The sequence below is a fragment of the Sipha flava genome, unplaced genomic scaffold, assembly GCF_003268045.1.
Source record: "Sipha flava isolate LNK unplaced genomic scaffold, YSA_version1 307_pilon_pilon, whole genome shotgun sequence".
NCBI lineage: Eukaryota > Metazoa > Arthropoda > Insecta > Hemiptera > Aphididae > Sipha > Sipha flava.
This window is the reverse complement of record NW_020272984.1, coordinates 904,472-924,189: the sequence shown is the minus strand read 5'-3', so window position 1 is coordinate 924,189 and position 19,718 is coordinate 904,472. Positions and strand designations below refer to the sequence as shown.

General features: G+C 33.9%; 1 protein-coding gene across 2 annotated transcripts in view; it reads left to right on the top strand.

Annotated features, from left to right (window-relative positions):
• Positions 1-7,951: 7,951 nt before the first annotated feature.
• Positions 7,952-19,718, top strand: part of LOC112686343 (general transcriptional corepressor trfA-like) — a 29,996-nt gene continuing 18,229 nt past the window's right edge. Inside the window, exon 1 of one of the 2 annotated variants that reach the window (XM_025558565.1) lies at positions 7,952-8,347. The gene's annotated coding sequence lies outside the window, so the exon portion shown is untranslated. The remainder of the gene's footprint in view (positions 8,348-19,718) is intronic. The other variant, XM_025558566.1, reaches the window with a different exon arrangement.

Sequence of the window (19,718 nt, the reverse complement as noted above, 5' to 3'; positions counted from 1 at the left end):
ATTAATTTTTAGTTCCTTGAAACACTGCATTCGTTTTGAATCGGGTAAAATATAATAACGGTGTCTTATCCATAAATAACCCAGATCACCAGACACTTTTTAGGTAGATATTACCTGTGTACATTGCAGGCATCCACGTGTTTAGGTAAAATTATATAAATACGAATACCTACATAGCTGCGTATGAGAAATAACACTCACGAGACAGGCGTAAAAAAGCAGGCTTTGGCAATATAGGTAACGCACACAACCATGCATGGTTTACAAAACTCCTTTATTATGCGATATTCTATAGTTTCGTGAAAACTGTGACACTGTGTACAATAAAATGTTTAAAAATATTTCTCATACGTGTGTGTGTGCCAAAGAGAGATTTCTAAACATTGCTCGAATAATTTCCGAGCAGTGTAAAATATTATAATAATACGATTTGAAGATGCATTTAATATTGCCGTAGTGTTACGTAACCTTTTACAAGTTTAACTGTATACTCAAGATTAAAATTCTATATTCTTCATTCTAATTATTCTACGTGGAACCAGAAAGCCATGAGTAATGCGAGGTAACGTTTTTGGTTGACCAAAAATAATATTTTAGGGCCTTGGCCTAGACTTGAAATAATCATGTATTCGATAATTGTATTATTCAAATGCGTCTCCGTTCGTTAATAATACCATAATGTGTACTTTATGAATTATGAGTAATCGTTTGTAAAGTTAATCCGTTTTCAAATTCTCACAATATTTTATGAGTAAAATTTTACTTTAAATGTGAGTAAACGAAATTCTAAGAAATAATTCGCGCCGAGATTTGTTTTGAATTATTTAACGAATACAATTAATAGCTTTGATTTAAAAAATAATATTTAAACTAGTATGCTTACATTTTTAAATAAATTGGACTAAGTTTAGATTTTTATTAGTAAATCGAGTTTTAAAATTACGTTCGTAGTACTGTTCAGTTGCAATGCTGAATGCTGCAATGCTTATACCCTATAATTGTACGAAGAGTTAGATTCAATTTGCATTTGTTAGTTTTGAGCAACAATTGTGATTATATATTATTTATATACGAGGGGAAATTTAGGTAGATACAATTTTATAAAAATGTTTTTCCATATTGAAAATAATCTTTTTTATGTTTTCTATAACAATGTCAATAAAACCACATTATGAATATTGATATAATAAATGCTATTTTACACAATAATGTAAAATATTTGAGCTTAAACAAAATCATTAGCACAATAATGATAATTATTAATAATAAAACGTAAATAATATTTACGCTTATTATTAAATACCTAATCATCTATGTTCTATTCGTATTTAAAAATTAAATTTAACAAGTTACAGTAATTTTTTTTATAATTTTGTTTCTATTGACTATTAAACGTTATTTTAAAAATTACTTAGCCAAGACATTTGATAATTAGTGTTAAACTTATTTTTAATCAATTTAAGACAAATTAATTTATATTTAATGGTTTAAAAGTTTTTATTTTTTATCAAAACATTATTAAACTTTCTCCCAAGTAAAAATTTATTATTATTATTTATTTATTTATTTATTTATTTTTATTTTTTTTTTATCTTATTTTTAACTTAAAAAGAATGTAATGTAAAATGTAATATTATAAACAAAACGATAAATAATTATTAACAGTGAAAAATGTTCGACTGTTTAGATTAATTATTAGTAATTTTATTTTATGACATATTTTGAATCACAAATTTCTTTAATGTCAGAATTTAAATTTTACTTATTTAAGTATCGTAGTGTGGTGACGTTTACTTAAATCCCACAGTAGATTGTTGATATATAAACTATAAATTATTATGAAACATCTATTGAATACTGAATATAAAATTCTCGTAAAATATGCCAAAAGAGTTTAGCAATAATAAAAAAATAGTTAAAATTTTACAAATACTTTATAAAACGTTATCATTATTATTAATTATTAATCCAGCGGTTCCCAAAGTGTACGCCGTGACGCCCTGGTATGCCACGATGTCTGTATAGGGGCGCCGCGCCATCATGAAATAATATCTGTTCCAAAATTGTCCGTATGATTAGCCATGCTATGACTTGGAGAAGGGCGCCCTGAAAAAGCCTTGAATTAAAAAGGGCGCCGTGAGTCGAAAAAAGTTTGGGAAGCACTGCATTAATCCATCAGAGTAGGATAGAAATACATTTTTAATAATTTTTAAATTTTACACTTTGCATTTAAAACTATGTGTACAAGACGCATATTATACGCAGTAACTTATTTTATGAGCAAAATCTGTTTTGAATATTTCCTTATTGACTTTATCTGTTTCAGTTCTAGAATATTGTTAATGAATACGATGATATTCATTTCATTATATTGATGATATTTATACATAATTATCATGAACTTCTCTCTTTTATTTTTTTTCTTCGCCATCTATCCCAAAGGTTTGAGGTTAACCACCCAGTTATTCTACCTCTATAAATATTTGTTTCCCGCATTTCCTTTACGCCCATCAGTTGTTTTCTTTCTATTACGGTTTTTTCTCTTCAAATGTCTACAATAACTCTTATCTCGGCTGTCTTATATTTTTCCTACAGAACGTGTCCACATCATCATTATTTTATCCTATTTTTCTCATAAAAGCTGTAATTCTTCTTGTGTTTACTTCAATAGTATTTTATATTTTTTATGGACACATCAGTGACGGTGCCAAGATATTTTAGTAAGTAGGATCAACGGAAGGCCGAAAAATTAAAAAGTTGGGCTTTCCTAAAATGTGATTACTTTTATCAACTACAAATACAAATAATATAACATGAGACACGAATTTTGATCAAGGATAGTGCTATCATATAATACTAAAGTAATTAGTATTATTTTATTAGTGTCTCTATTTTTTTAAATTACGTATTTATTGCTTATTCAAAATGATAATATTATTAATCGTGTAGGTTAGTTATATCATCACCTAATAATGACTATTACGATTATGGACTGCGGATTTTACTGGATAATAATATCATTTTTTTTTATGGCGGCACCCAGTGTTTTTATGAAAGTGTAAATTGACCCGTCAACTACAAAAGGTTGAACCACCTCGCAGTAGATAATACGGAACCGACAAGCTCTATCAAAAATCGAACTCCAAAGCCACCAATAATAATGCTATGTACTGAGTTCATGACGGTTGAATTTCCGGAGTCGAAAGACTCGTAGTGCACACGGCAGTTAGGCACAGTCTTAATGATCTAATTCTTGTCGCGCTTAAATGTTTTTGCCATAAACCACTGCGCGTTGATCGTTTATCGATTGCTACATTTATGGTATCGGGTTCCTTCATTATGTGCCTGTACGTCGTATATTTTATACGCAGCACGAATGTGATAGTTGTACAATTGCAACAACAAAGGACCACGTGCGCGCGCGCGAGTGTGTACCTTGTCGCGGATCGTGTACACGCGTTTTTTCTTTCGTGCATGTATAGATACGTATATATCGCAAACAATTAATGTAAAATGTTGAAATTATGAAGGTATTAAATGTATAAGTTGTCACAGTATAACTAAGGTACGAACGATTGATGAAAATAAAAAAAAATTCGTAAATTGAAAATCTGCTCAACGTGGCTCACTTTATACCTTCAGTTTTTGCGTTTCGCGTGATATTCTTTCTATATTTGAAAAAATAAGCGTTGATTGTTTCGCCTACAGCTTTTGCAATATCCATCTGATCGGTAATGTACGTTGTTATATACGTATTGTTATACGTTTACCTAACCATATAAGATAGGCGCACTCGTTTTACCGTAGAGCGAATTTTTGCTATCTAAATAGCATAATTGGAACGACATAATATACTAATGGGTATATTATTGTAGGAATATGTTTATTCGGATGTTCCTTATAACTCGAAATTGTCTGTTATCCTATAAAATCCTGTAATAACTCAATGCAACTTGATTGTGACTTTCTTTAGAAGCTATTGTCTACGTTCTCCCTTCTCAAAATATGAGCTCTGGACCATTACAATGTTATCACGCTTCTTAAAAGACATCCTCGTCGTGGCGTTTGTCTGTAACATTGAGCCAAGTTCACAAGTTCATTGCAATGCAGTACAAGCCGTTGTGTTATTACATTTAGTATATGTCTATGTGTGTGTGTGTGTGTGTGTGTGTGTGTGTGTACTACATCCTGTTTGTACGCGGTATCGGACGGTGACAGCGGGGGCAGAAAGAAAACGTCTTGGCAAACGGAATAGGTTTGGCTTGTACCTATATTTTATACGTGCATATTTATATGAATATTTATTGACGTAATAATCTGTGTAATATCTACGCGTAAGGTACCAACCAATACTACCTATGTATTATTAGACAAATATGTGTAAGCATTCCTGCGTTGACAGTCGTAATGTATGCAATAAATATCCCAGTCTTGTAGAGGTTCCTCACTCGTGTATCCACATAATTCTTAATATAATAAAACCGAAATTCAGCATCGGGAAAATAATTTTTTTTCAGGCCGTTATTCTTTATATCTACCTTTATAACTATTCAATTTACATTTTATGTACACGTGAAATTTATCGCTATTGAAACGAATTATAAAATATTAACTTTCAAAAGTGTTTCAATCAAATATACTGTACGAATGAGAAAGATAAGAGTTTTAAACAACTATTGCATCATTAAAAATTAGGTAACAAATTAAAATATTTATAATTTTGATTTAAAAGAGTTAAAACAAGTATATTATTTGGCACAGTAAAATGTTTACTAGAATCCAGAGCCAAATCAAATATAATAAAATTTATATTAAAACCAACTATTATATTTTATTAAACTGTTATTATTTATTTAAAATATGATTCAATTTAAGTACAGGTCATGAATGAATGTAATATTATTAATGATTGTTAAAACCTTTTTTCTAAACCTTCATTTAGTGTTCTTTCATTTATCAACACAACAACCCAACATGTTCCACACCATTTAATACAAATCTAACTAAAGACTTACGGTACATATTCACTTTGAGGAGGAGGAGATGGTGTGAATCTTCATAAAAAGTTGTTAATTTTGAATTGTATTTTGATGCTATTCATATTTAAGTCCAGTAAGCAACTGGATTTTTCATGGTATTTTAACAGGTTATTCCGCCCTTGAGCGTGAATCATTTTTATTTTACGAAAAATATGAGTGACTATCGTGATTTAGTCTGTTTTGGTATTTTTTTTTACACGATACTGAAAGGGTAATTAAAGAACGATTAAAATACAAACATTTTCTCCTATTTACTCCTGTGTTAAATTATATTAGAGGTGACACATTCAGTTATTACCTTGGGTTTTAAAAATACTCCGATACGCTGGTGTCTTCTTACTCTTTTACTTTTTCGCTCTCCTGATCATATACAATTTCATTATCCGTATTCTCAAACGGTATTAGAACGGTATGTTAAAATAAAACCACTTATTATACACCTAACTAAATCTAATCGATTTTTTTTTCATTTAATTTTTGGTCGCGTGTTTGTCTGGCTGTGTACGTGTTCGAGTGTGTGGTGGTGGCAATTCGAACACCTCGTAGTTCGCCGATTCGGCTCCGGATCTTCGATTAAAGAGTCAAACTCCTATCGCATTTTTCCATCGATACAGATCGAGTTACGTTAAACGAATCACTCTGTATATTATATACTTATATACATATATACGAAATTACACGTATTTATATACAGGTGTTGCTGTACTGTACATGTACGACGACATGGTAGGAAACGGGTGAGTCGGTGGTGGTGGAGGAGGAGGAGGAGACGAGATTAAAAATAACATACCGATCGGCGGCACGTCTGCGCGGTGCGGCGGTAAAATTTAGGCGCAAAGACCGGTCCCTCGAGCAGTAGATGCACAGAGTCGTTCATTTCGCCGCCTCCACGTCGTGGCGATGTACATACGTACACGTGCGCGTTATGAAGATTCCCTCTCGCGCGCACAGTCTCGTCGAAAGTGAAACGCTCTACCCCGTTCGCTGGTGGTGCTATACCCCGTGGTATTACGCGCATGTACCTCTCGTGGAGATTCTTTGAGCGCTCCGATCGCACGTGGCCACCGCGTAATAACATTATAACGATAACACACACACACACACACACACATACACGTATATATAATAATCATAACATTTGTATATCGTAGTAGTGAGGATACTAATAACAGTAATGATATACGTTTGCCGCCACGTATTTAGTGGCGTACCTTCTCCTTACATATAAATATACGAGTATATAATATACAGCTTATATATATGTGTGTGTGTGAGTCTAACCTAGTAGTGGTCGTCCTTCACGCATTACACACTCGCACTGCTTCACGCCGTGCAAGACAGAATATCTTATATTGTTATATTATTATTATTAGGTCTTACCACAGTTATTATTGTCCACTATAATACTATTATATATACTTGTGTACCTAAATATCGTTGCGGCGGTTGCCGGGATACCCTATACTCAGTTTTAGAATTGTACAACACTGTATATCAGATCAATGTGGAAAACATCATAATAATAGTCTTTTAATAGTTCCAATGGCCGATACGTTGTCCCAATTGATCAGCTGGATCGCTGTATTATCCTTTGCACCAATGGGGGTTTTACGGAGAGGGAAGTCCAGATCCTGAGTTCGGACTGAGATATATTATTCGCTCGAGACGCTCGGGTTTAAAGTATTATATTATGTTTTTTCGATTATATAAGAATTATATTTTAAGTGACAAGTCATTAGTAGGGTTATTCAAAAAAAATTAAATATTTTTGTGTCTTATTATATTATAATGCATTATCAAAGGACTACCCCCAGAAAAAATTCTATAAACTGCCAATGCTTCGCAATCTTACTATATAGGGATAGTCAATGGCGGAACCAAGGAGAGAAGACGACCATAAATCTTCAGGTGTAAAATTATAGAGGGTGTAATTTTTGAAGTACATTATTATTGACTACAAGTCTGATATTTTTAATTTTATTACTGATAATGTGTTTAAAAATTCTATAAGTATGATTGTACGCTAATTATTAGAAAACAATTTTAGAAAAAGGTGTTTGAATCTTGTTCTATCAATCGGGTATAATTTTAACATTTTCTCTGGATGTAAAAATTCCTAGTTCTGTCTCTGGGAATGGCTATGAACCTTAGAGTCTGCTAGAAGCTTTAAAACTGTTGTACGAGTAAAACAAGTGTTAATGTACACACTTTCCTTTCAATATTTTACAACCCTAAAACGACTGTATCTCACACCTGTATTATACTATCACATTACGTGCATTCATTGAATCATGTATATTGAAATACTCGATTATGACTTGAACCGAGGTTGTGGTAACTGTTTAATCCATAAGTGTTGTATTTATACCTATGTACATATCAATTGGAGATATTGTATTAACGCACTTGCAGTTGTCACACCCGGTGTCGGCCGGGAAGCAAAAGAGGCTAATGACGTCGATCGCCTAATTTATCTATGGCAGATATCACAGTAGGATTTGTTGGTCAAGGCCCAGCTTTGGGTACTAGGTGAAGGGTCCCTCGGTGTACGATGTCATAGTATTTTTTTCAGAACCCATCAACGGCCGAAACGATCAATGAATTTTTACAAGCGTTTAATATAGCCGAAAAAATTGTCGTAAAAGGGTCGTCCCTCCACCGCAGAATATATCTTGTCGGAACAGAGCGATGCCGGCGGATCCGCCTTCGTCGACATCCCCCGCGCGGTCACCCGCAACAGCAGTAGCAGTGTCCCCCTCCTCCCCCCGGAAACACGCGCACGCACACAGTATACGTTCGCTTGTACGTACTAACACATACACACTTACACACATAAATACACGAACACACACGCAAACAGGCGCGCGCGATACGACGGGGAGAAGAGTCGATGACGACGAGAGGAGAACGCGTTGCATTATTTCGCGGACGCGCGCCGACCGTCAAACCCGCCGCCGCCGACCCGCACACGAGTGCGTACCACGGTATAACAGTGGTAGTACAGTACTAGTCGTAGTAGTGCTCGCTCGAGGAGATGAACTACACGTCTTGACGAGTCCGCCGTCGTCGCCGCAACACTGTCTCATTGCACGCAACGCCGTCGCGGTACAATAATATCTCACGCGATTCACCGGTACAACACAATCGTATCATTATAAAATATATACAATCAACAAATATTTCGTATCGAACAAAACACACTCGTCCGCGCGCGTACACGCCGGCGATACACAACCGCGGTTGTCGCCCGAACAACAACTCCACGACCGGACGGTCCCCGAAGAACCGCCGCGCTGCACGCACGCCTAGTAAGTACCCGATGCACGCATTATACCGCAGCACGTCAAACTGCTGCTGCTGCATTTATGTTCGTTATTATTTTCTCTTCTCGACTGTACATCTTCTCGACACTCAATCTATACCTATATATATATATATATATATATATATACTATTCCATTATTTATGTGTATTATTTGTACCGTTTTGCAACGCGTACCTGAAGTTGTTTAAGCGCTACGCTTTCATGTGCGCCCCTCGCATGTACAACAATAATGCGCGCCTACATCCGCGCACAATCGTCCGTATTACGACGCGGGTAATTATAGTATTTTAAACGCTTACCCCGCGCCGTTTACTACAGGTTAGGTTAGTATTTGTTACCTAGTTGTACCAAGTGTGCTGGGTACGTGCGCACGACAAAACCGCAACGTGCGTCTATACCACCGCGGTGACTATATATGTGTGTCTGTACAGACTCGTGGTGAAGGCGTGTGCATTTTGCTTTCCCTCTTAGAAAGCGGAAGGCGCAAAACTTTTACGTCTGTCGTTGTCGATTATTATAACACACGTGCGTATAATAGACGGGACGGAGAGAAAAAATAAATTATGACACATCGGGTGCGTATTTTAGATTATTATATCGAGTAATATTCCAACGAATTTTCGAACAGATTCCTTCGCGCGCTCACCGAACTGAGAAACACGAATAAAAATAGGTACGATAATGTATGTACTGCAGTAATGTACTGCAGCAGTTACGCAACGCGTCGTCGCCGGGAGACTTTAACGCTACGATATCAACCGTTCGCGCAGATCGAACGGTTATACTGCGGCAGTTACGTTTATAAAAAAAAAAAATTAAAAAATGTGGTATCATAATATATTATTATGCGTATTATATTAATTCGTAACCACGAACGGAATGAATAATATTATGATCGTAGTATTGTGTGTGTGTGTGTGTGTGTGTGTTACCATATTATATACACATACGATTTCCGGCCGTGGAAATCACTCGGTTCCGTATATTTACCGTACGCACGCGTTATGATGTGGAAAATTTTCCAAACAGTAACAGTAAAAATAAGGTATACATTGAAAATCATAAAATCGGAATGTCATTTATGCGTGTATATATATATATATATATTCGGTGACATAACTATATATTTTATAAGCGATAGACAATAATTCCTGTTTTATTTTTTATTTTTTTCACATCAGATATTTTTCATACAGTATTTATATACAAAAACACCAGTCAAACACGTGGATTTGTTTTTTTTTTTTTTAATTGCGAAACGACCGTGACTACCGCCGTCCGATCGACCGGTAGCCAAAGAAGGTAATACGCGACCTCTTCTAAATCTTCACGGTGGGATATATTAGATTTGTTTTATTTTAAGTGTCATATACAAACATGATCAGTTAATCTTGTTCTTATGATGTCCGCAATAAAGGTGCGATCGTAACAATAATAATAATTAATAGTACCTATACTCGTGTACATATATTTCGAAAACAATAAGTGTTGCTGACAAAACCGAATTTGTATGGATGACATTGCGTCTTAATGATCGTTAATTAATTTTGAACAACAAGATGACAATACTATAACTATAGATTAGATTTGATATGCATACATTGTTTATATACTGCCGTATTTATAACTGTAGGTTATTAGTATCTAATTCAATATACGTTTGGGGGGGGGGGGAATTCTATATTATTTCAATATTTAGTTTATTGGATTGTTATATAATATTAAAATTAATGATAAAAAAATCTATTAAGTTTTATTTTAATATATGACATAATTGTTGCACAAAAAATAACGTTCAACGAAAACGATAAGTATTTAAAAACCGTATCCAAGCGTTTGATGTTAATTTATACGCTCTTGATTTCTCTAGATTTTAATTAAAAATAAAATACTCGGCTCATGTAATTGAAGATATTATAAATTAAATATTATATTGGCATGAATAAAACAACACTGAAATAATTATAAATAAAATGTACATACAAAGTAGTGCTTGGTTTGTACTAAATTAAATTAATAACGCACTTTCGTTATGAATTTATTGCGGCGGTATAAATTAATCAATGGTAGGTATAATACGTATTCGTACATATAATTTCATGTAAATTGTCAAGATTACTACACAGTTAATTTATAATTGTTCATTGCAGTGATTTATTCAAAACACTTTATTTAAATACTAGTTATCAATAATATAATATGTTTGTAAATATATATTTTACATACTCCATAAGTACTGGTTTTGTTTATTTAAAGGAATGTTAAGGTAATATAATGTTTATAGTAATTAGTTATTGGTCGAAGTATTAAAACATTATGGAACAATCTGTATATATTTAAATATGAAAAATAAAATAATTTGTATCGTTTTACTTTCACTTTGCATAAATTGAGGTCTTACCGAATGTTAAGTTAATGATAAATATCATGTATTATTTTGACCAATTAATAACCCGAAAATATATAAACGTTATAGTATAATGTTTCTTTTTATTTAAATATTTTATGACTGTATTTTCAGTTGAAAGATATAATCAGTTAATTATTTCGTATTGTTAATCGGATACAATTAAAAAATAATCGAAACATAAAAAAAAATTATATTTTTGTTGTTATTAATTATTATATACATATATATATATATTTTAAATACAGAATTCATACCACCCTTTTAAAACTGCTTTAATGTATTGAAACTATTTGTTTGAACATAAAGATATTTCTTGTTTTTAGTATCCATCGTCCAGGTTAAAAATAACTACAGAGACGAGTTATCCAACAGCGTTTTTAAATGACATAACTCCGAGCGTCTTCATAATTCATGAACACGTCGTCTACACAAATACCTATAGCTTAAGTAGACATTAAGTAAACGTGAAAAAAACACTCGCTGAATCACTGCGAGCAATCGTTGTTAATCGCCGTATGACGCCATTATTGTACTGCGAACGATATTTCGAGATATACACACACGCACACACACGCTCTCTTGGTATGCGAGTTAATCCCAAAAATGCACTTTCTAGTCTGAGTTATTTGCATTCGAGCTGCTTTTAAACTGTCATTAATCACGTGGTTAGAGTTGCAGTGGCGGCGGCATCTGCGTGCGAGCAATATTATATTATTACATATATTATAATAATAATAATCATCATCATCATCTAACGTACCGGATGTGAGACCCGAAATTTACCACCATCAATGTCTATAAAGTCCAGCAGCAAGTTGGCTGGCGAGAGAGACAGAGAAATCCGCAGGGGTCAAATAATGTTAATATCACCGAACACATATACCTATATAGATCCGAACACGTTTCGTATTTATCGTGCGTAAAGGTGACGAGAAAATATATAACATATACTCCCACGGATTGAAAACGTATACGATGAATCTGTGAATCACTAAAAAACATTTACATTATTACTATATGCACACCGAGAACTCTTGAGCTGTGATCCACGAAATATAAAATTATATTTATAATAAAAATAAACAATGCGAATAACGAACCCACGTTTTTTTTCCGTGTGTGTGAATTCACGGCCTATTTTCTATTCGATTTGAAAATCAACAACAACAATGTAGCTAACATGACCGCATAGAACCTAGCTATGGAGTTGCAGCACGTGTTGTTCGTTGCGGTTGACGCCTTCGCCATATTATACATTCGTGGAAGAGTATAATCATAATAATAATTCACAACAAATAATAATACTTTGTTTTTCGGTTCGAAGCTAAAAATAATACATATTCACACACACACACACACACACACACACACACACACACACACGCACGCACATGTATTAAAATAATAGCGTTTACTACGGTATAATTAATTGTTCAGCTATTGTGTCCGCGAATGCATACACTTCATATACACATCGTTATATCTGGACCTACAGCGTGTGTTATATGAAAGTAAAACGAGTAAATTATTTTGATTCCTTTTTCTCTTTGATTTACGATCTGAAATTCGACGAAAAAGTTTATTACTGTTTTCGTTTATTAAATACATTTGGAGGCAGTTTTATTTATGGTGTAAATTAAACACGCATGAAATATCTAACGACTTAATTTACGATTTTTTTTCTTACACTCAAATTATTACTCTATTAATTACTATTATTTATAAATACACATGAAAAGGTACGCCAAAGACTACATGGTAGTACGCGGAAGGCCGCATGGTGGCAGAACGGAAATTCAAAATTTAATATTTAATTCATGTATTAGTTTAAAAACATTAATAAATTTATATTAATAAATAAATAATAATTTTACTGCAGTATTTTACAGTCTTTTTATTTAAAATAAATGTATTTAACTACGTAAAGCTTGTTTGGTTCTATTTTTAATCATCAGTGTCTGATTGATAATATACATAAGTGGTACGTGAAAAAAAAAATTTGAGAACCGTTGATTTATACGTATTTATACTTTTCCATCTTTTGGTATTTATTACAAAAGCGCGTGGGAATCGGTTTCTCGGTGTAGGTATCCCACTTTTGTTTGGAAACGTTACCACTACGTGTGAACAACAATATCTGATGATTATTGATTATCCTGATGAAGTATATATATATTTTATTTTTCTTCGATACATCTGATTAATGAATATTTATTCCGTATACAATGCGACTACTGTGTATATTAAATTTTATTAATGCGATGACTGGTACCGGGTCACCGCCCCTGACTATCGGCCATTAACACCTGTGACGACCGTGTTGTGTACGTACGCTTTAAGTTACAACTTCCAATTTGAAATGTTCTCTTGAAACCACGTGCAAGCGACGAATGTGTATGATGTTTGAGCAGTCAGTTATCGTTATTCAAAGAAATTAGAAATTTTCACTTACGTTCCACTATTTTGGCACATTCGTATTTTTGATGCAGTTGTGTGTGCGTTTACGTTTTATGAAATCGGCTTGTAAATTATATTGTTTTTCTTTTTAAAATTCAAATTAAATTTTTAAGCATATTGCATGCTATTTTACAAGTCTTATAATAATTACAGATTATAACGTGATTTGAGATGTAATCATATAATTAAACTAAAATGTATAATATCAAGTTATTAAGTATTTTATAATGATTAAAATTTTAAGTTTGATGTTCATCATCGCTGACACCGGATAGGAGTAGATCTTGTGATAATCGTGGTTTTAGTCGACGGTTTTTATTTTGGTTACTAAGTTGTAGAATCGTGCGTCATTAGATGTCAAGAGATTGGTGTGGACATTCATGAATTAGATTATTATCCAATCTTGGAGCAGAGGAATTTCTATGTCATTATGAATTTGCCACAATTTTGCCTTATGAACCATGAAACTTTTAGACATATTTTTAGGAATTGAAATTGTATTTAACTTTCGTACTTGGTAGTATTGCAAAACTTAACCGCGGGGTAAATGTGCGATGTACATAAATACCTATAGTGACTGCAGTGGTTTTGTATTTACATCTGTTTTCTTAAACGAGATAAAAATGTACTCATAAAATCATAACGATTATCAATGTTTATATTTTAAATATAAATACTTGTACTTTTTTTTCGATACATAATCTCGTAATGATTAAGAGGTATTACTGAATGTATGGTCCTTGCTTTTATCTAGTACGTGCGAGAGTCTCAACATCCGTTTCGTTTGTCGAAAATCATAAAAATCGTTCGATTTTGTACGCCCAGTGTCCTCCCAAATTATTCAAATGGAAACATTGAAATATTTTTACAAGGAACTCGGTGTACTTGACGGTGAATTTTAAACGGCTATCACGTATTCGGTTTCGAATAGCGTTTAAAAAGTATCATTTTAAACCACATACCAATATATGCACGATAAGCAAGTACTCGGGTAGGTACTTTTATGATCGGCACGGGAGGGACACGGTAATGATTATTGTTGAAAACTTTGGACGGTTCCTGTACGGTGTTAGCGGCCGGTCAGACTGCGGCAACCACGAGCTTGTTGTGCGCATACGAGCATGCCGGGTTGTAGACGCCGCGCCGACGCCGTGTACGCCGTAGGTATGTACGTGCACTCGAGGCGTTACGTATATTTTTTTTCTCGCCTTAACAACCCGGTTGACCTTTAAATTCCGAATTTCCGATTAACCAGATTGTCAACTTTTCACGACTCGCCCGGCGTTCGCGTTCGCACAGTACTAGTCGAGCATTATTATAAAACGAAAATAATATATACACGCGCGCGCGCGCGTTACAAGGCGCATAATATTCTTGTGTATATATATATGTACGTAAGCGATATTATGTACGTATAGGCAGCAGTAGGATGTTATTAATAATGATGGTGATAAAAAATAAATACGAAAACTATCGCTTTCTATCGTTCGTTCGGCCGCCACGGGAAGACGTAGGAAATACGATTTTGACCGTATTCAAATTTACCAACACGAGATCTTGTGTAACGCGAGCATGCGGACGACTGGTACGAGCGGCATTCCTAATACCGGACGTCTGAACTATACACGCATTGATATTACGCGGGAGTTAACACGCCTGCTGGGCGCCCGAACAAGGACCTTAGCGAGCACATGCTCACTCGCGTGCGTTCGAAATTCGCGTTTCGTTTCCGTTTGCGACAACTGGTACAGCAGTTCCGTGTATGGTACGTATTTTCGCGCGACCGCTAAGCGTTATGGGTATTCTCGTTGTCGTTTATTATTTCAAACCTCTTGGCGGGCGTGACGATCGCCGCATGTCGGTCAATATCATACTGTTATTATGCTCTGTTCTAGATCTAAATCCGTTTAGCCCTATCGATTCGAGTGAAATCTTTTGGCACCGTCTCTTTCGCCCTTCGTCGGTTCAGCTACGTCTTAGAGTTTTACTGTCGAAAAAATTCCACATTCAATTCACAGTGTCACCTTCTCCGATTCGGTAAAATGTTTACTCGGATATAAAAATATTCTAATCTAGAAACTAATCAGTTTCTATTTATCCGTTTTTTTTTTTTTTTTTTATAAAAAAGTTAGAAAAGTCAAAAATAAAGTTTAAATTGTACACATAAGTGCATGATAAATAAACTTGGGAGTACACGGCACGCATTCGGACTGACTCCTCTTTGAGCATTCCACTTTATGTTTATTTTTTGAGCATGCAATTCGGCTGCACCGATCGGTATTATTTTCGTAAGGAAGGTTATTGGTTTTTGTTTGTTAACTGTACACACGTGCATTCATGGATGACGTTTTTCTATTATCTTTTCACGATAGAAGCACCCTGTACGGCTGATTTTTGCCGTTTTTCCAATCCCATCCCCCTAGTTGCGCGGTGACTAGGTCATTGCACCTCACGGGGAACTTATATCGGTTTCTAGATATACGATTAGGAATTCATTATCGGAAGAGACGAGTAACCCGGGCGGTGGCTATGCCCCCCTCGAAGCTATCTTTCCGATTGCCATTTTTCATTTCAAGCGTGTTTTTCACTGAAAATGTTCGGTCGGGTCCATCGCTGTAGTATAGTGGCACCCGTGCAAGCACCGAAAATCCGAATGAGGCGAAGGGCAGCGAAAATAATAATAATAATATGATGTCACGACGACAATGCTCCGTCGGCCTCGAGCCCGGTCGTCGAGCACGGGTGAATTAATAATAATAATATAATGTATAATATTCGGAAGATCGGAGGTGCGCGCGCTCGTGTCCGTTATTGTACAATCGCGGTCAATGACGCCACCACACGCGGCCGTCGTCGACTATTCGTCGTACATTATACATGTGAGACGTATTGACGAAATTCGAGTGTACAATATTAACACACGCAATATTATCTGGTGGTTATTGTTTGTCTTTCTATTATTTTATCGGTAACTCGATAACCCGTCAGCCCCCGCGGAACATATTATAAAATTTCGTATTCATCGCGGCGCAGACACGCGCGAGCGCAATGAACCAGCGCTGCAGCGACTACAGCTGATAGCTGGTAACAGGTACCTACCGTATATGCGCAAATAAATATACGTACGTACATTTTTTATTTTTTTTTTATAATATATTATTATTATTTGTTCGAAATATATGTCCGTCGTGTGCTGTCATCCGTCGTCAGCGTATCTATAGATAGGTATGAAATACGCGTAACGAACGGCTGCTGCGGCGAGTTCAGTAGGGGAGAAACGTATATAAAGACACCGTGTTTGACGTGCAAAAAATGTCGAAATTCGCGTACTTGGATATTCCAAGAAATTTTTTTTGTTCTTATTTTTGGTTTTCGTACGCATATTTCATAAACCATACACACATACATACATATATCCATTAAAAACACATATTTTCACCCACCACAAAAACGTAACGTTCTGAAAGTGTTCACGTTTATCGGGCTACTACATATTGTATACCCGTAGACAATCTTGTGAAAAATACTTTTAAAATTGTATTTAAATAGACAATTGTAAACAGATTCATATACAAAATTATATAAAATACTTTTTAGTGCATTTCAGGAAAACTGTGTGAAAACATAATATATACAAACAAAAATACTTGTTCTCACATTTTTTTTTACCATTTTTTGGTGGCGATTATATAAGAATTATTAAATTAATATTTTTGCTATAACAATACTTAAAATATTTAATAAATCAATAAATAATAACTTCACATCTGATACCTAAGGCTTTTTGAAATTTTTCGTGCGACCAAGCACAAACAAGTATTGAATAGAGAGAGTTTTAAAAGCATTATAGTTAAAATTACTTAAATAAGTACTTAGTTACAAGACAACAGCCCTAGGGTATTTATACCTATTATAGTTGTATTTGTTGTAGGCGGTATGTCCGATACTCGCATCAGTAGAGGTTGTGCAATTTACTTATCTCTGTGCAGATATTGTTCTAATAGTATTGCTGCTATTGTGTAGTTGTCTATTACCTAACGCAACAAATATAAATTCATTTCTGCATGTATAACGCGGTATAACAGCTGAGTGCACTGTCGCTTCCATAAATATATATACAAGTGTTTATAGTATCTTTAGCCTGAAATTATATATACCTAACCTATACGAGTACATAATTATTAAAACGCAGGAAGATTCTTATAACGCGTATCTGAAGATTGACAATCAAAAAATAGATTTATGAATCATACACATCTTTCTATCTATTCCTATCTAAGTTTCAGATTATATTATACATTTTACAGGTGCGAGTCTGGAAACTGTTTTTGGATAGGGGGAGGTATTCAATATTTTTCCTACCACGTAGTTCATTTATATTTATTTCACAAGATAATCATTTAGGTAATAATTAATTTTATTGTACCAGATAGATAGATGGACGATGAATTACATAAATAACACTTTCAAATGTTAATAATATTAAACTTAAATTATATGTAAATACTAAGCAATACGTTTTTTCTAAATTCGTTATAATTTCGGGGGTTAGTTCGAACCCTCTTAGTCATGCTCCTAATATTTTATTTAAATATAATTTACATAAAACATATAATTCGTTGTTTTATTGATATTTTGATCAAATATTTATTATATGCACTTTATCGTAATGTTTAGAAAAAATATTTTTGAAAAAATAAAAACCAAAAGTTACAGTTTAAGAATTGAACTGTTATTTTAGTTGGGTAGAAAAAAAGGCGTATTTTAAATATCAAAAGTATTTCAAGTATTGTCTCGCGGATAATTTCAATAAAAATCGGACACAAACTATTCGAACTTTCAATACTTTTAAAAAATGATTTGAAATATATCATCGGAATACTTAAAATGCATACATTTACGTAGTAGTATTCGAACGATATGCAAACACGTAATTTTATAGTATATGTAGTAGATATAGCAGAGCGTATCTATCGTCGACGTTCGTATTTTTTTTTATAGAATTCCAACATCGCATACGAGTGCAATTCGATGCAATTTTTACGAACAATATCGGAATTAGGATTATAAAATATACCCACGCGTTTATAATGAGTTGAGTTTATTATTTTCTCGAATTTTCGGCCGAGTTGATTGCACGGGCAGTGATGCGTGTTATTGCAGCTTTAAGCCGTAGTGTAAATGCTAGTGTACACGCACACTAACTATAACTGAGTATTTCACAGCCGTTAGGTACACGCGACTTCAGAACGTATGTATTGAATCGATATATAGAAAGCATAAGGTGAAAGGATCGAAGCAATGATGGATTGAGCGTCTCATCTCTAACAAAATAATAATGATAGTAATAATAATAATAATAATAATAATAATAATAATAATAATAATAATAATACATAATACATAATGGTTCGAATAGAAACACTCGGAACGGGTCAAAGTTTACGCATGACTGAACAATATAGGTTCAACTTCCGTGGCGTGGCGATATGCGATATACGTATATACGTATGTGTGTGTATTGAACGTTACGTGAATTTTCAAGGGTTGGAAATCTGAAAGAATGGTACAGGCAAATGCAAAACGTTCTTTGCACATCACCACCATATTATGTACGTATATAATGTAGGCACGTGTACAAATATGTATAATTATAATACACGTATCACGTGTTCGCCTATATTTTCTTGCGAGTTTCTTGTCTATTTTATACATATATGTATACAGTAGAGTATATTATTATTGTAAACTGAACGCGAATGTATATCCTGATCTGCGGTACAAAAGGACAGCGCGAATATTAATGTCGTAATTTATCGATCGATTGCGGATGCGAAGTTAATCGTGAATAAACTTTAAAACTACTGTCAATTATAACATCGAGTATTACAGATATTAACCTAATACGCGACCACTGTGAATTGCTAATAAATTAAATGCAAAATAAATACTTTTAAAAATTCATAAAAACAAAATGAAAGTCAGGAAGCACCTTGATCGAAGTGTTCCAGAAGCACGACCTTGAGACAGTAAATTTTTTATCTGTAACAGGGCGTTATTTAATTGTGTTATTACTTCCATGTTCTTAAACAAAAAATTGCCTTAATAAATATTTAATAATACATTCTTACAACGATGTCAGGATTGATTTCATATAATTTATATTTCCCATAAAAAACGACAGCGCACGTGTAGTAACCAAATAGATTTTGATTTATTGCCTATAGATACTATATAAAACGAGCTAACTACGTGTTACATAATCATACATAAAACTAATCGGGGAATATTGAATATATTTTAATAACAATAAATTATTTTCAACCAATAATCTAATCATTTTCTAGTTTATTTGATATTTTTTATTACTATTTATTCGTTGTATAAAATTTGATGTACACTTAAATTTTAGTCTTTTGGTTTACATGGTTGTTTGAACTAGTGGAGCTTCAAAATACTTCTTTATAGTTTGCAAGTTGAAGGAGGA